This window comes from Equus caballus, chromosome 15, assembly GCF_041296265.1.
Source record: "Equus caballus isolate H_3958 breed thoroughbred chromosome 15, TB-T2T, whole genome shotgun sequence".
NCBI classification, from domain to species: Eukaryota; Metazoa; Chordata; class Mammalia; order Perissodactyla; family Equidae; genus Equus; species Equus caballus.
In genome coordinates, this window is record NC_091698.1 from 76622824 (window position 1) to 76642288 (window position 19465).

Consider the following 19465-nt stretch of genomic DNA (forward strand, 5'->3'; position numbering starts at 1 on the left):
GGTGAAAAGGCTTACTTTTCCTACATGTCAGTGATATTTTTTGGTTTAGTTCGCTTCGGTCTTTTCTGTATTTTGGCAGGCTTAATGAAATGACTGTAGTCTATGCTGCTGGTAACAGGACACAAGATAATAATAGTGGGAAGCAAAATCTGACTCATGTTTCAAAAAACCAATGATGGATAGCTCACATCATAAGTGAAATCTGTCCATTTGAGTTATTTACATACTAGTATCATCACTTAAATTGAAGGGACTCAGACCCAAACATGCATGAACACATCACAGCATTTTAAAAACAGCCCATATGAAGTCCATCTGGCACTTCTTGAGATTCAACTGTCTATCAGTCTGACAGAGCATCTTCTCTCCAGCAGTGCGGGAGGTAGTAAAGAGCCATTCCTCCTCCTGCTGGGGAATGTGAACTCACGCAGACCAGGAAGGGGACTATTCTCACCAGCAGCCCTCCCGTCTCAACTGTTGGCCCTGGGATTGCTTCTTATTTAAGATTATGATTTGAATGTTATTTAACCTTTTCCGCCTCTATTTGATTCTGCATTTACATTGTTTCTCAATTCTGTTTCTTTCTCCACAAAATCCTGAGCCTAGGTCCATTGGTGGTAAGGATGGTGCTGCCACATGGAGGATGGCCTCTCCCATCATTTGAGTCAGGGAAGATTCAGATGAAATGACAACCCAGCATAAATAATAATAATAATGATTGCTATTTATCAAATACTTACTTTTTGGTAGGAGTGGTGATAAGCCCTCTACATATATCATCTCATTTAACACTTAGAAGAATCTAGAGGGGTTGGTACTATTAGTTCCATTCTACAAATAAGAGAATTGAGGCTCAAAGAGATTAAGTAACTTTCCCAGGGTCACCCAGCCAGAAAGGCAAGATCTGGGATTCAAATTCAAGGCTGTCTGACTCTGAAGCGAAGGGGCTATGTTAGGACTTACAGCTTCTTCTCTTTTATTAGTTTAATTTATTTTCTTATTGTGAATAAGACATAATCACATGTAAATGTGTTGAAAATCATATGAAGAGATGCTCAAAGAGAAATGCAAATTAAAAAGCAATGACATTTGCGGTGATGAAAAATTTTGGAAACAGTGATGGTTGTATGACATTATGAATGTAATTAATGCAATGAATTAATTAACTTAAAATGGTTAAAATGGCAACTTTTTTGTTATATATGTTTACCACAATAAAAAATAGTAGAAAAAAGAGAAATTCTATTTTTAAAAAAAGCAGTGAAATATCACTTTATTTTACTAGATTGGCAACAATTAGAAGGCTGGAAAATGCCCATGGCAAATTTTGGTGGCCCTGATGGGCTGCTGGTGGTGGGGACAAATGTGGTTATTATAGAGAGCCATCCAGAAGTAGTTAGTCAAATTAGTTGTGTACCCCAGAACCCGTCAAACTCCTTCTGGAGTGTATTCTTTGGTGAGCTTCTCACACAGGACCGTAAGAAGTCCATCCCTGGAGAATCAATGAATTAAATATGGGAGATGCACAGTATGAACTATCATGCAGCAGCTAGAAGCAAAGGGCAAGATGTGGGGTTTGAACATTCATCCCCAGGCCAGATCACCTAAGTTTCGCTGTTGGTTTTAGCACCTGACATATAGCTAGTAACCTAAGCTCTCTGTTTCTTAGTTTCTTCATCTGTAAAATGGGAAAAATAATAAAACCTATATTACAGAGTTACAGCAATTAAAGGAATTAATACTTGTACAGTTCTTAGAATCTTGCCTCATATGAAGCAGGTACTATATAAGTGTTTGCTAAAAAAATAAAATGTATGTACAACACTACCATATTCATTTTCTGTTGCTGTGTAACAAATTACTACGAATTTAGTGTCTTAAAACAACACCCAGCTATTATCTCATCGTTCCTACGTCAGAAGTCCAGGCCTGGCTGGGTTCTCTGCTCAGGGTCTCAGAAGGCTGAAATCAAAGTGTCAGCAGGACAGGGTTCTTATCTAGAAGCTCTGGGAAAGAATTCACCTTAAACTCATTCAGGATGTTGGCAGAATCCAGTTCCTTGCAGTTGTAGGACTGAGGTTCCCCTTTTCTTGCTGGCTGTTAGCCAGGGGCTGCCCTTGACTCTTAGAGGTCACCTGCACTCCTTGCCACATGGCTCCCTCCATCTTTAAACCAGCCAGGGTTCGTTGAATCCTTTTCATGCTTGGATTCTCTCTGACTTCCTCTTCTGCAACAAGCCAGAAGAAACTGCTTTTAAAGGGCTTGTGTGGTTAGGTTAGATCCACTGGGATAATCTTCTTATCTTAATGTCAACTGATTAGTAACCATAACTACATCTTCAATATTGCTCTGCCATGTAACATGACATCATCACGCTCCAGGGGCAAAGATCATGGGGGCCATCTTAGCATTCTGCCTACCACAACTATTGATCTTAATAACATTATTCTAGGGAAAGTAAGAAACAGAATGATAAACATAAAATAATACTGGGATGGTTAATTTTATGTGTCAGCTTGACTGGCCACTGGGGGCCCAAATATCAGGTTAAACGTTATTTCTGAGTGTGTCTGTGAGGTCGCTTCTGGATGAGATTAGCATTTGAATGGTGGACTGAGTAAAGCAGATTGCCCTGTCTAATGTGGATGGGCCTCGTCCAATCCAATCCGTTGAAGGCCTGAACAGAATAAAAGGCTGAGGAAGACTCCCTGCCTGACTGTCTTCTAGTGGGGACATCGGTCTTCTCCTGCCTTTGGACTTGGGCTTGGGCTGGAACTACACCATCAACGCTCCTGGGTACCCATGTATATATCTATATCTCCTATTGGTTCTGTTTCTCTGGAGAACCCAGACTATTATAAATATGATCATGAAAACTAAAATATAGGCACATAAAACTACAATATACCTTTTGCAAAAACACATAAATGAATGTCTACTCACCAGACCCGTGGTACTTCAGACCCTGGTACTCGCTTTTCCGGAGGGCTTCTCTTGGAAATCTGCCTGGCTCACATGCTCACTTTCTTCATGTCTTTGCTCCAATGTCATGTCCTGAGTAAGGTCTTTCTTGGCCACCTTGTTTAAAATGGCACCCTCTCCCCCCGGGCATTTCTTTTGTCGTCTCCTCTGTTTCATTTTTCCCTATAGTACTTATCACCCTTTAGTAATACTCACTAGTTAATTTTTCATTGTGCATCCCCTACTAGAATGTAAGCTCCTGGAAGGCAGGGGCTTTTATCTGTTTTGGTCACTGGTGTGTTCCTAGCCCTTCAAACCGACACATAATAGGCATACAATAAGTATCAACTAAATGAGTGATTCCAAATACGTTAGAATGCTTGTCTATGGAGAGAGAGAATGGGAGTGGAGAATTGGGAAAAAATGGAATAAAAAACACTGAAGTGAAAGTCCTGTGGTCTTGTGTGGACCAGTGATGATGGTGCTCAGAAGGGACTCAAAGACTCGCGGCAACAATACCTACAAAACACTCGAGTTGGGGGGCCGGCCCGGTGGGGCAACGGTTAAGTTTACACGTTCCGCTTCGGTGGCCCGGGGTTCGCTGGTTCGGATCCCTGGTGCGGACGTGGCACTGCTTGGCAAGCCATGCTGGGGTAAGCGTCACACACATAAAGTAGAGGAAGATGGGCACGGTTGTTAGCTCAGGGCCAGTCTTCCTCAGCAAAAAGAGGAGGATTGGCAACAGATGTTAGCTCAGGGCTAATCTTTCTCAAAAACAAACAAACAAACAAAAAAAACAGTTGAGTTGGTAGCCTCAGGGAAATATTTTAACTAAAGCAAGATCACAGCTTCCTGATAAGTGGCCTTGAGCTTGCTACTAGGCATAAACCGAACTTCTAGGTTATTTCTGTTTGAGAACAGAAGTTAGGATGTTCGGTTTCTCCTGCATTACAGCTTGACATTCTGTTTTGCTTATAAATCACCTATGGTTGCTTGAAAGCATCAGTTCTTTCCCAAATAACTGTTTGTCACTATACAAACTTAGTGTCCCCATCTTGTATTGTATTCAGTACAAAAACTCAAATTTCTTTCAGAACATTCTCTATTAAAAGTTTTCACTATTGTCATAAACATTGAACTTGATGGCTCTTTAAAATACTGCCTCATTTTTTTTCACTCCAGTGGTAGAACTCAGGGAAATCAATGCATTCTTCATTTCAGAAATCCATTCTTTTACGTGACTTTTAAAAATGCAGGATGGCACTTTAAGAGTTTAAGTAATGAGCTAGCCTTTTCAGACACTTCTGATACTTTTACTGTGTGTAGGTATAAAGCACAAGAGTTACACCTTTCATAACACCAGCTTACTGAAATGTCTAAGGCTGCATTGTGTTTGATGCTACATCAATTTTTCATGGAAATATGATTTACCTTGAACTCCTCTACAACAGTTTCAAGATTTTTTTCTCCCTGGTCTTTGGTAGCAGCTTACTGCAATGCTCAGGTGTTACTTTAGTTTCCTCGACACTGTTGAATATTACTACTGAGTACATTGTTCTTTGTAGTGTCACTGTGAATGGAAAATTTGCTAACGTAATTCACTTTTGTTAAATTTATGTTATCACTATCTGTCAGAAGCAAAGAGGTTATTACAGGAAAAATATATCTTTCAAAGAATTGGAGGAGGGGCCGGCCCTGTCGCCAAGTGGTTAAGTTCCTGCGCTCTGCTTTGGCGGCCCAGGGTTTTGCTGGTTCGGATCCTGGGCGCAGACATGGCACCACTCTTCAGGCCATGCTGAGGTGGCATCCCACATGCCACAACTAGAAGGACCCACGACTAAAAATATACAACTATTATACCAGGGAGCTTTGGGGGGAAAAAGGAAAAATAAAATCTTTAAAAAAGAAAAAATTGAAGGAGCCAAATTGGGAGCATGGATAATTTACAAACAGGTAGACTATAGGTAGACAAAAGAGATTTTGCCAAGGCACGTAAAAGAGGCTCCAAAACCGGAAGGAAGAGTTCTCAAGAAATATCAGAGGGAAAAATTGATTAGACATTAGATTGGAGTTATTGATTATGATGTAAAAGGTAAACCTAGTGGTACAAAGGAAATAGTGGACAAACAGAATTCATCTTCTTCCTCAGGCTATCAAAAAAAAGGATGTTGAGAAGATTACTACTCCCAAATGCTTTCTTGGAAGAAACGAGCTGGAACCGCTGTGTCAAATATTGGACAGCACTCACAACATTCTAGGCCAAACTGACAAAAAATAAATGCAGATAAATCACTGTGATTGCGATAGCATAAAAGAAATTCGAAATCCTAAATGATGATATTGGGAACCAGAGACTGTAACATAGATCCTAGCATTAAAAAAGGCTGCTGACCTGGCAGATTAGCAAAATACAAAATACCTTATTCAAAACAAGGGCTCAAAATGGTTGGCAAGAGATCATAGGCCTTATATCTCCCTTTTATGCCAAATAAGCAAACGGAGTCTAAAATAAAGGATTGGTTCACTGAACACCAGTCAGCTGGGGCTCAGCTGATCTAAGCTCCATTGTGCTGTGCTGTGCAGCTCTGCTTTTCACTATAGGTCTGTGGGTTGGCTGGGGAACCTCTGTCCTACATGTGTTTATTTTGGTGCCCTTCTGCAGGACAATAGCTGTACAGGGGAAGACCTTCTCATGGCAATGGCAGTGTCATAAGAGGGCAATAAGAAAATTGTGAGATCTCTTAAGGCCTAGTCTTAGAACAGACACACTGTCATTTCTGGCCCACTCCTTTGGCCAAAACGAGTTTCATGACCAAGTCCAAAGTCCAGGGTCAGGCAATGAGACTCTACCCATAAAGAAGCTATGTCAAGAGTGTGGTGAAGAGAGGAGTGAAGACTTTTTTTTCTCCCCAAAGTCCCAGTACATAGTTGTACATCCTAGTTGTAAGTCCCTCTAGTGCTTCCACATCGGATGCTGCCACAGTGTGGCTTGATGAGCTGTATGTAGGTCTGTGCCCAGGAGGTGAACCAGCGAACCCTGGGCCACCAAAGCAGAGCATGTGAACTTAACCACAACACCACTGGACAGGCCCCTGAAGATATTTATAGTTAATGCATTGGCATATTTTATCAGTGCTCTTGTTTGCCAAACATTGTTTCTTTCTTCCCACTTCTTCTGTCTGGATTCAGATTTCTTCCTGCTGATAAAAATATTCAAGAAAATAAGAACTGATAGATACCATACCATAATAAAATATGTATGCCTTAGTCCTAAAATCCATCCTTTTACTTAATGGGGCAACTGTAGAGGCATTTCCACTATGATCAGAAACTCAGCAAGAATATCTACTATTTCTACTACTATTCAACATTGTACTAGAGATGTTAGCCAATGCAATTCAACAAGAGAACACTGTTAAAGGAAAAAGAATTAGTAAAGAATGAGTAACACTGTTTCTATTTACCAATATAGAAACTGATATAGTAGTATGTGTGTTTACATATTTATATCTCTTATCTCTGCTTGCTGAGAATTTCTAGAAGCAATGAAACCCCACTGCCAATGAGCATATGTAGAACAAAAGCTTGTTTTCTAAATCTCATTCTTCAATAAACAGAATCAGATAACTTTAGAAAATACCTAATCCAAGAGCTGGGGATGGGAAAGTACAAGATGTGTCCGGAACATTTCGAAACCAGTAAATGAGAAAAATGGCCACATGTCAAAAGGATGCAGGAGCCAGTTTGAAGGAGCTCTTGGTAGTCAAATCTGGGACGATTTGAACAACAAACCAATTAATGGCATTAATGAATTAAAACACATGCAATAAAATAATAATTTGGGGGTTTGTACTGATATAAATAAATAATTTAATAAATAAATAAATGAAGGAGAGGAACAGCTTGTTTTTTCTTACAAAAGAATTCCAACTAATAAATGAAGAAAGAATGATGGAAGTAGAGAACTACCATTCAGCAAATAACACAATATCAGGTGAAAAGATGATGAGAAACAGGATATTTAGGCAGTCTCAAAGTAGCTCCCCAGAAGATATTTATTAATTAAATAAGGGAAAATAATATCTTTACAGTGGAGAAAGCTGGAAGACAGCACTTAACCTAGTGATCACAGTTTATGTCATCAGTAATTAGACAAATTGACATCATGTGCTTCCTAATATGCTGTACTAAGAAGAACACAGCCCCACTTCTGTGGTATTCTCGCCAAAAATGCGCAACTGACCTTAATTATGAGGATACATCAGACAAACCCAAATAGAGGAACAGTCTACAAATGAACTGGCTAGTACTTTCCAAAAGTGTCAGGGTCATGAAAGACAAAGACTGAGGAACCGTTACAGATTAAAGGAGACTAAGGAGCTACGACAACGTGTGATCTTAGGTTTGATCTTGGACCACAAAAAGGACGTTAATGGAAAATTGGTGAAATTTAAAGGAAGTTTAAAGATTAGGTAATGATGTTATATCAATGTTAATTTTCTGATTTTGATGATTATATTGCAGTTATGTGAAATGTTAGTATTTGGAGAAGCTGGGTGAAGAGTACACAGAAATTCTTTGTACTATTTTTGCAATATTTTTGTCAATCTGAAATTATTTCAATATAAAAAGATGAATTTTTAAAAAGCAAAAAAGATGTCTTAAATGGAAAATTGGATCAGAAATAGGAAGCAAGTTTTAGTAGAAATAACTTCAGATTTGTGACGGGAGACCTCTCGTCATGTCTTTTGGTTCTTCGTTCTTGAACACTCAGATTCTTCTTTTGTAAAGTGAGGAAAATAATTGACCTGACCATTCTGAGTATCAAATGAGGTAAAGTTGATTTAAAAAAACCTTGGAATCTGTAAATTGCAGCACAAATTGTTATTACTAATGATAATTATTGTATGGCCTTGTTCTGGATAAGATCAGAGTATTCAGGAATTAGATCCTTTTCTTAATAGTTATGGCTGCTGTGGAGAAGTATACAGCAAATTTTGAAGTTTTCCTATGTGTCTGACTGTGCTGGCTTGTAAATCCATGAGAATGAGAAGCAAATGGAAGCCGGGCCTTGATGGGGAGCAATGAAAGGTGATGCACTGGAGAGAACTAAATTCCCGCCACATGCATAAAGGAAGGGCTCTGAGTGCCTTTTAGCCATACAGAGAAAAGCCTGGGTCCCTTACAGAAGGGACCTTGAGAATGCCTGCACAAAGCCAGGGTCACACAGATCAGCATGTCCATCATAATGTTTTAGTCTTAATGTAGAAAAAGATGCCAGATTACCATTTGGAGAAGCGTTTGGAAAGATATAGGTGATCCGCATCTGTATGGAGGTGGCTGGAGTGGTGGTAGTTAAGCTGCGGGAAGGTGGCCCTGAGAGTTCCCACCAGCAGCACAATGAATAGAACTTGTGTTTGGAAGGGCAATGTCTGAGATGGGATGGGACTGAAATTGCATAAAAGCCACGAAAGAAATCACAAAAGGGAAGATCAATAGGTTTAACAACATTACCATTAAAATTGTAACATGGTTTTTTAAAAATCCACACATCAGGCATGAAGGAATTAAAAGACAAATGGCCAAATGAAAGAATGTATTTGTAATAAATATGAGAAAAAGTGAATATCTGTAAAATGTGAAAATACTTAAAATCAATAAGAAAACCTCAAAAGAACCACCAAACAGAAAAAACAGGCCAATGACATAAACATATAATGTTTGCACACACATACACTCACTATAAATTGGCAATAAATACTCTGGAAAAAATCCCATTTAATGTGGATGTTCAAGGAACACAAATTAAAATGACACTGAAACATCATTTTCAGCCTGTTTCAGCATTAGTAAGCGTGAAGACCAGCATTCTTGTGTACTACTCATAGCAAGTAGTAGAACTCGGTACAACCAAATTTATTGTACAATCGTCCCCCTTACCTGCAGTTTCGTTTTCCATGGCTTCAGTTACCCATGGTCAACTGTGGTCTGATAATATTAAACGGAAAATTCCAGAAACAAACAATTCATAAGTTTTATATTGCATGCTGTTTTGAGTACCACGATGAAGTCTCCTGCCATCCCACTCTGTCCCACACTGGACATGAATCATCCCTTTATCCAGCCTATCCATCCTGTATGTGCTACCCACCCATTAGTCACTTAGTAGCCATCTTGATTATCATATTGACTGTCTTGATGCTGGCAATTCAGATAGCCAAAGAGAAGTTATTGTTGTTAATCTGTTACTGTGCCTAATTTATAAACAACTTTATCACAGGTATGTATATTTAGGAAAAAACATAGTATATATAGGGTTCAGTACTATCCATGGTTTTGGGCGTCCACTGGGAGTCTTGAAATGTATCCTCCTGTGGATAAGAGGGGACGGTTCCAATTTCAGAAAGCAATCTGGCATGCTGTACCATGAGAGGAAAAAAAGTATACAATCTTTGACCCAGTAGTTCTTCCAGGAATCGATCCTATGAGAAAACCAGAGATGTGTTGGGTGGCATCTAAGCACAAGACAAATAGATGGCATAGTTAATGCTGCATCCCTGAGCTGGAGGCTACTCAGCCAAGAGCGTGGCTCTCCTGGTGCAGGCTGCTGGGCAGGGCCTTTCCAGGACTCTGATTCTGGAGCACCTCCTTGGTTCAGCACCACCCCGCATCCTCCCGGGTTGTTCCCTAAGGTGCTGGGTTGTGCCCCAAAGCCCCAGTTGTTATTGGGACAGTGGCTGAGCTGAAAGCTTCTAGAACTCCTAATAGACAGGAGCAGGAGTCCAAGTTCTGCTGTTACTTGAGTGGCTTTTCCCTTCTATGCCTCTGGTATTGAGAAACAATGATAATAATAGTAACTACAATATTAATAATATTTATTGAGTGTTTACGCAAGCACAGTTCTAAGCATTTTGCATATATGAACTCATTGAATCCTCAAGCAACCTCAAGAACTAGCAATCGTTTTAGAAATGAGATAACATAGGCAAAGAGATAGAGTGACATGCCCGGGGCCACACAGCTAGGGCAAAGGAGTCCTGGCTGTGGGGTCTCCACCCCAGATTGCTGTGAGGATCAGGACAAAAAGTATGTGAAAGAGCTTGTTTAATGTCATAAAGAAGGACTTACACATAAGGCTGATTTATTGCTTAAGAAGTAAGAATACAGAACATAATTGGGAGCACCTGCCTTGACAGCATTTGCTGACGGTCCCTACTCCACTGTAAAATTCGAATGAAGAAATCCTGGCTAGGTATAAAAATCAGTATGGAAAAATCTTTCGTTCTTTTTTGAAACCATAAGGTAGTTGAGAAGGGGTGCCTTGCTAACTGAGCAAAATGGGAAACATAATGGTTGGGGTGAGCTTATTTTTCAAGTTTTCCAAATGCAAAATTTAATGTATATTGGAAAGTCAGCTTTTCAGCAAATCTGTGGCCTGATTTGTCCAGCGCTGTTTCCTTCCGCCCTGTTTTCAGGAAATTTGAAGAAATTTAATTTAATTTGCTAGGAAGAAAAATGTTTTGCTTTCACATGTTTTGTGATGTATTAACGTATGAAAAGATTAATTAGCATAAAAGATTAATTACAAAGCACTTGAACTAAATGAATGCTAATTATGATGAAAGCTGAACATAACCACTTAATTAGCAGAACAGGAAAATTGAAAACAGCACAGGAAGAGAGTAGGAAGTTCCCAACCATGCGACAGGTGAGCAAAGGCAAGGACGTGACTTTCACCAAAGCGCTGAAGCCTGGTGGTCAGTGTCTGGCTAGTGGGCCCGTCATGGGGCAGTGGCAGTCTTACAGAATTTAAGATTCCCTGAGTTAGCAAAATCGTGTTTAGAGATGCTTCCAAGTATTTCGAAACACTGAGTTAGAGACACGACTGGACTCAGCAGGTGTTGAGGTATTCTTTCCCTCTCTGCTTTCTGACAGCTTCTTCCCACCCTCCTTTCAGAGCACCTCCTCTTCTGCCTGTTCCTTAAACACGACTTTCCTCAGCCGTCTAGGCACATGTACCCTCCTTAGTTTGTTGTATTCACTTCCATTCTTTCAAGTACAAAGTATATGCTGAATGCTTTCCAATCCTTATCTCTGGACTCTCTCTCATCAGTTCCCCTAACTGTTATTCATCACCATCTTGATACTTCACAGGCACCTTTTATTTTTTTTGGAGGGGGGGGGAAGATTAGCCCTGAGCTAACTACTGCCAGTCCTCCTCTTTTTGCTGAGGAAGCCTGGCCCTGAGCTAACATCTGTGCCCATCTTCCTCTACTTTATACATGGGATGCCTACCACAGCATGGCGTGTCAAGCTATGCCGTGTCTTCACTCAGGATCCAAACCAGTGAACCCCGGGCTGCCGAGAAGCAGAACGTGTGAACTTAACCGCTGCGCCACTGGACCGGCCCCCTTCACAGGCACCTTAAACCAAAATGTCCAGAAAGGAGCTTGTCATCCTTCGGAATTCACTGTCCTGATTTGTGGGAACCCCGCTACTCAGCTCTGCAGGTCAGAATCAGAGAATTGTCACTGATCTTGTTCCGGACTCACTGTTTCTTTTCTTCAAAAAAATATTTTTTTTTGAGATGCAATTTCATATCATAAAATTCAGCCCCTTAAAGAGTACAATTCCATGGCTTTTAATATAGTCACAAAGTTGTGCATCTATCACCACAATCAGTTCTAGAACATTTTCATCACCCCCCGAAGAAGCACCCCTTAGTCATTCTCCCAATCCTTCCTCCTCTAGCCCCTGGCAACTGCTAATTTACTTTATATCTCTATAAATGTGCCAATTCTGGGCATTTCATATAAATGGAATAATACAGTACATGGATGGTCTTTGTGATTGGCTCCTGTCACTTGGCATAATGTATTTGAGGTTCATCCATGTTGTAGCATATATCAGTAGTTTATTTTTACTTATGGCTAAGTAATATTCTATTGTTCTCATTGCTTCTTGTCTGCACAATTGTGTAAATTCCTAACTTGTTCCCTTGCTTCTAGTCTTATCCCCTCCAGTCCATTCTCTGCACTGTTTCCAGAGGAATCTGATTAGGGCCTGATCAAAACTTTTTGGTGGCTCCCCACTCCTTGCAAGAAGAGGTCTAAACTCCTGGGCATGGCATACCAGGTCTAGGGAGCTTCCACTGCCCTACCCAGCCTCTGTCCCATCTCTCTCCTTCTGTGCCCTGGGCACAGCCAGAGGGAACCACTTACTATGTTCTGTGTGGGGTAACTCCTTTCTGCCTTTGCAGGCACAGCTCCCCTGCCGGGAGTGTCCTTCCTCCTGGACTCTGCCTAGCACTTTCCTGCTCATCCTTCTCTACTTATATGTCATCTCCTTGTTGAGTGTCCATAGGACTTTGACAGCAATTCTATTAGGGTAAGTGTCATTTGCTATAATTATTTGTGAATATCTGTGAACTTGAATCCAGGAGCTAAATTTTGCTTGTCTCTCTATCCTCAAAGTCTGGTACAGAGCCTGGAATTCAGGCAGAAATTGATAAATGCTTGGAGATAGAAAAAATAAATATTTTTAATATTCCTGTTAGTAGCTTACAAAATAATAATGTGAATATTTTTGCTGAGCATGTGTGTAAGAACTGGGGTTGCTAAATATCAGACTGTTCTGAGAAAAAAAGGAGCAAAGCTACCATTAAAAAGAATAGAGATTTTATTGCCTGGAAATGGCTTAATTTATTTATCAAAATTTCACAAGACAATTGCTGACCACTCTGTTTCATTCTGAAACTAATAGCTCAAGGGTCTCAGTAAATAACTGGTTTGTAGAAAGAATCTGCTTTTGGAAAGAGAAATCAAGAATACAGCCCCATCTACAATCACAACAAAAAGAATAAAATACCTAGGAATAATCTTAACCAAGGAGGTGAAAGTTCTGTACACTGAAAACTATAAGACATTGTTGAAAGAAATCAAAGACGACACAAAAAAATGGGAAGATATTTTGTACTCACGGATTGAAAGAATTAACATAGTTTAAATGTTCGAATGTTCATGACCTAAAGCAATCTACAAATTCAATGCAATCTCTATCAAGATCTCAATGACATTGTTCATGGAAATAGAAGAAAGAGTCCTAAAATTTATATGGAACAACAGAAAACCCCAACTAGCCAAAGCAATCCTGAGAAAAAAAAACAAAGTGGAGGTATCACACTCCCTAATTTCAAAGTATACTACAAAGCTGTAGTAACAAAAACACTGTGGCACTGGCAGAAAGACAGACACACAGCTCAATGGAACATAACTGAGAGCCGAGAGATAAACCCACACATTTATGGACAGCTAATTTTTGACAAAGGAGCCAAGAACACACAATGGAGAAAGGAAAGTCTCTTGAATAAAAGGTGTTGGGAAACTAGACAGCCACAAGCAAAAGAAAGAAAGTAGACCACTGTCTTACACTATACACAAAAATTAACTCAAAATGGATTAAAGACTTGTATGTAAGACCTGAAACCATAAAACTCCTAGAAGAAAACACAGGCAGTATGCTCTTTGACATGAGTCTTAGCATTGCCTCTTGGAATATGTCTCCTCAGGCAAGGGAAACAAAAGGATAAACAAATGGGACTAAATCCAACTAAGAGCTTCTGCAATGTGGTATATGTATACATGCACACACACACACACACGCTGGAATCTTACTCAACCATAAAAAAGATGAAATCTTGCCGTTTGTGACAATATGGACGGACCTTGAGGGTATTATGCTAAGCAAAATAAATCGGATGGAGAAAGACGATTACAGTATGACTTCACTCATATGTGGAAGATAAACAGAAACACAGATTTGGAGAACAGATTGGTAGTTACCAGAGGGGAATGGAGTCGGGAGAGGGTGAAAGGGGTAAAGGGGTTCATGTGTACAGTGACAGACAGCAACTAGACTTTTGGTGGTGAACATAATGTAGTATATACGGAAGTTGAAAAGTAATGATGTACATCTGAAATAAACATAATGTTAGAAACCTATGTGACCTCAATAAAAAAGAAAGAAACGGCCAGCAATAAGTCAATGGAGTCTACCAGAAAACAGAAAAAACAAATAAATGAAATAAAAACTTATGCTCAGCAAAGTAAACCATTAACAAAACAAAAATACAAGCTACAGATTGGAAGATATTTGTAAATCATATATCTGATAAAGGGTTAATATCTGATTAAAAAAAGGCAGAGGATCTGAGCAGACGTTTTTCCAAAGAAGATACACAGATGGCCAATAGGCACATGAAAAGATGTTCAACATTGCTAATTATTAGGGAAATACTAATCAAAATCACAGTGAGATATCACCTCATGCCCATCAGAATGGCTATGATTAAGAAGACAAGAAGTAACAAGTGTTGAAGAGGATGTGGAGAAAATGGAACCCTCATATACTGCTGATGACAATGTAAATTGGTTCAGCCACTATGGATAAACAGTATGGAGATTCCTCAAAAAATTAAAAGTAGAACTACCATATGATCCAGCTGTTCTACTTTTGGGTATTTACCTAAAGGACATGAAAACACTAATTTGAAAAGATACACACACCATGTATGTCCACTGCAGCATTATTCACAATAGCCAAGATTTGGAAACAACCTAACTGCCCACTGATAGATGAGTGGATAAAGAAGATGTGGTACATATATAATGCATATACACAATGGAATACTACTCGGCCATAAAAAAGATGAAATCTTGCTATTTGAGACAACATGGGTGGAACCTTGAGGGCATTAAGCTAAGTGGAATAACTCAGATGGAGAAAGCCAGATACCATATGATTTCACTCATATGTAGATGATAAATGAACAAACCAACACATAGATACAGACAGATTGGTGGTTACCAGAGGGGAAGAAGTTTGGGGGAGGGCAAAAGGGGCAAAGGGACACATGTGTACAGTGATGGATGGCAACTAGAGTCTTGGTGGGGAACACGATGTAGTCTATACAGAAGGTGAAATATAATGATGTACCTCTGAAATGTATATACTGTTACAAACCAATATTACCTCAATAAAAAAAAATTTTTTTAAAGAAAGAATCTGCTTTTGAATTCCAACGTGCAGAGTTCCATTCACCTATACGCTATGAATTTTGATCATGTAATTCTTGTAGTAACCGAAGACATGATCAATAGATGAGGGTATCAAAGGGCTCGGTTGCTACACACTAAATCTAAAGAGGCAAAATAGAATCCCTTCTTTTTAGGAAGTGAGTGGTTGACTCTCACTGAATTGATCAGCAGTCTATTCACAGTTCTGATAGTGAAGTTAATTCCATGGTTTGTGCTTGGTATTTTTGAGGATTTAAAAAAGATCTCAGTTTTGTAGACTTCTTGCTCTCTTTATTTCATAGCAACAGTATGAGAACGTCCTTTTGGAGTTCTCAGTTGATGGCATGGTGAAAGTTAATCAGCTGGGCAAACAGGTTCACAAGGTATATGATATTCAAAGGTGGATCATAGCTTTATGTGCTGAAGCATGTAAGTCCAAGTGAAGCGGTGTTCTCAAACATCTAGAGTTAGTGAAAATCGAGATAGGTAAGCTACCCAAATATTTTTTCTCCTTTTCTCTGTATCTTTCTCCTTCTTTTGTTGGAATATTATTTGAATTAGCTAGCTGGATTCTTAGAATTCAAATTCTGATTAGTAAAGCACTACAAATGTCCCTCCACCCCACTCCTCAGGGCAACCCTCAATTCTCCCAAATGTTTTCGTGGGTGAATCTGTGGAAGCTGAAGGCTCATGGACAGCAAGAAGGATAATGGATTTTATAAAGAACTTTGCTCCCTAGCCAGGGGCAAATCTTCACGCACTTCATCAAGACGATCATTGCCTAACAATGTACCGTTAGACCATTTCAAAATCCTAGTCCTCTGGCACCTGAGAAATAGCAATTAAGCTCAATTTCTGAAAAACCTGGCCTTGCAAATACTCTACACCAAAGAATTTTCAAGGAAAGAGTTTGGGTGAAGGCACAGAATGTTGGTGTTCTTATATAAAGATATATTTGATTAAATCCTTTCTTTGAATTCTTAGAGCATTGGTTGGTTTTATTATCCAGGTAATAGTAAGTCATACATTGCCTTTTTGTTCTCTAGTAGTTTCATGTGTTAATCTTTTCTTTCCAACTGGATTTTAAGAATACTGAAAGTAGATTCTGGAATTTAGACTTTTCATTTTTCAGTAGTCTGGCAAATATAGTCAATGCTGGGAAAGACTGTGATACAGTTTTAGACTAACATTCTTACTGATTAAAATTATAAGCTCTCAAAAAATGTCAAAAACTACTCTTTGTCCCAAACAAAACCCCAGCAAGTTATTTTGTGGATATCAACAAATTGATTCTAAAGTTTATATGAGGAGGGAAAGACCCGGAATAACCAACACAATATTGAAGGAGAAGAACAAAGTCAGAGGCCAGAGGCCAGAGGATAGAGAGCCAGAAACAGACACCCATAAAGATAGTCAATTGATCTTTGATAAAGGAGCAAAGGCAATACAAGGGAGAAAAGATAGTCTTTTCAACAAATAGTGCTTTAACAATTGGACATCCACATGCAAAAAAATGAATCAAGACACAGACCTTATTCTCTTCACAAAAATTAACTCAAAGGGGATCATAGATCTAAATGTAAAAAGCAAAGCTATAAAACTCCTAGAAGATAACGTAGGAGAAAGTCTATATGACCTTGGGTATGGCAATGACTTTTTAAAGGCAACACCAAGGCTCATGACTCAAGAAAGAAAGAATCAATAATCTGGACTGCATTACAATTAAAAACTTCTGCTCTTGAAAGACTGTCAGGAGAATGAGAAGACAAGCCACAGACTGAGAAAATATTTGCAAAAGACATTTCTGATAAAGAACTGTTATCCAAAATATACGCCTAATACTTAAAATGTAACAATAAGGAAACGAACAACTTGGTTTAAAAATGGGCAAAGACCTGAACAGACACTTCATCAAATAAGATATACAGATGGCACATAAGCATATGAAAAGATGTTCCATGTGGTATATCATAAGGGAATTACACATTAAAACAACAATGAGATACTACCACACATCCTCTAGAATGGCTAAAATTCAAAACATTGACAGCAACGAATTCTGGTGAGGATATGGAGCAACAGGAATTCTCATTCGTTGCTGACGGGCATGAAAGAATAGTATATCTACTTTAGAAGACCATTTGGCAGTTTCTTACAAAATTGAACATACTCTTACCATACAATCCAGCAATCACATTCTTTGGTGTTTACCCAACAGAGTTGAAAATGCATATCCCCACAAAAACCTGCACAAAGATGTTTATAGAAGCTTTATTCATAATTGACAAAACTTGGAAGCAACCAACATGTCCTATGGTAAATAAATGGAAAAATAAACTGTGGTACATCCAGACAATGGAATAATAGTCAGTGCTAAAAAGAAATGAACGATCAAGCCATCACAAGACCTGGAGGAAACTTAAATGCATATTACTAAGCAAAATAAGCCAATCTGAAAAAGTCTGCATACTGTGTGATTTCAACTATGTGACATCCTGGAAAAGGAAGAACTATTAGAACCGTAAAAAAATCAGTGGTGCCAGGAATTAGAAGGGAAGGGTGATAAAGAGGCAGAGCACAGAGGAATTTTAGGATAGTGAAACTGTTTGCATGGTACTATAATGGTGGATATGTCATTATACATTTGTCAAAGCCCATAGAGTATACAGTAGCAAGAATGAACCCTAATACAAATTATGAACTTTGCATGATAATGATATGTCAGTGTAGATTCATCAATTGAAACAAATGTACCCCTCTGGCGATGGATGTTGACAGTGAAAGAGGCTGTATGTATGTGGGGAGAATGGGGCTATGGGAACTTTCTGTACTTTCTGCTCAATTTTCTTGTGAACCCAGAACTGTTCTAAATATTAAAGTCTATTTTTAAAAAAATCTACTCTTTGGAGGCACTGGAGAGTGACTCAGAAGATGGGAGGAAGTGGAGGTATATGGCCCTTAAAAGAAAATCACACTGCACAAGAGTCACATTTACTTGGCTTTGTCCTGAGCACTCTCCAGTCTGTGCAACCCTTGTGGGACAGAATTCAGGCTAGAAGTGGCTGTCTTATGGGGCTGAGAAGTCAAAGGTTGGAGTCTGGGGATGCCAGAGCAGCTGGATATTGAGGGGAGAAATGCTATAAAAGAGAGCCACAGAGTGGGGAACCCAAAATCTACATGTAAACTTCCCTCAAATTCTTGGCAGATGTTGAGTTGTACATGGATGGAATGAGACTCCAAGAAACTCCAGGGAAAAATGTCATCTAGAAGGCTGAAATAGTTGATCAGAGACTTCTGCAGCTCCCCACTGCTGGGAAGACAGAATTTGGAGTTCATGTCCTGTTAAGTTAGATGGGCTAGGGAAATACCCCAGGCTGTCCACTGAATTCATAGAAGGGTCACGCCTTAGGAGTAAAGACTACATCCTAGGATTAAGAAACCCGCCATAAGAGTAATGTCAAACCTACACAGATGACCTGAGCAAAGCCTAAACCAGGCCTTTAAGAAATAGGTTATCCATCGATAATTTAACTGCTAGAACAAAAAGTAGTGTTTTTAAGAGGAAGAAAACAGAATCCAGAGTTTCTAAAATATATCATCTGCAGTATTCAGACTACAATAAAAAAAAGATGCTATACACTGAATGACATACAAAAATGTGATCCATAGACAAAAGAAAAAAAAATCAATAGCAGCAGACAGAGAGGCAACCCAGATCTTGGAATTAGTAGACAAAGACTATAAAATAACTGTCATAAGTATGTTTAAAAAATCTACAGAAGCAGATGGATATAATGGTAGACAAGATGAAAACTGTAAAATTGCATGAAAAGAGCCAAATGGGAATTCTAGACTGGAAAGTATAATATTTGAAATAACAAATTCATTGGATGGGATTAATACAGATTGGATACGACAGGTGAGTAAATTTTTAAGACGTCAATTATAATTATTAAAACTGAAGTTCAGAGAAAACAGATTGGGAAAAAAATGAGCAGTGCTTCAATGACCTGTGGGATAGCATCAAGTGATAGAGTATGCATAAATGTGGAGCCCCAAAAAGAGAGGAGAGAAAAGGAGGCAGCAAAAGTATTTGAAGGAATATTATGCAAAATACTCCAATTTTTACTTAAAAAACAACAATAAAACAAAAACTCAGGGCCAGCCCCATGACCTAGTGGTTAAGTTTGGCATGCTCCTCTTTGGTGGCCTGGCTTCGGTTCCCAGGTGTGGACCTACACCACTCGTCAGTAGCTGTGCTGTGGTGGTGACCCACATGCAAAAGAGAGGAAGATTGGCACAGATGTTAGCTCAGGGCGAATCTTCCTCAGCAAAAAACCAAACCAAACAAAAACAAAACAACCAAAAAACTCAAATCAAAGATTCAGGAAGCTCAGCAAACCCCAAGTGGAATAGATACAAAGAAAAAC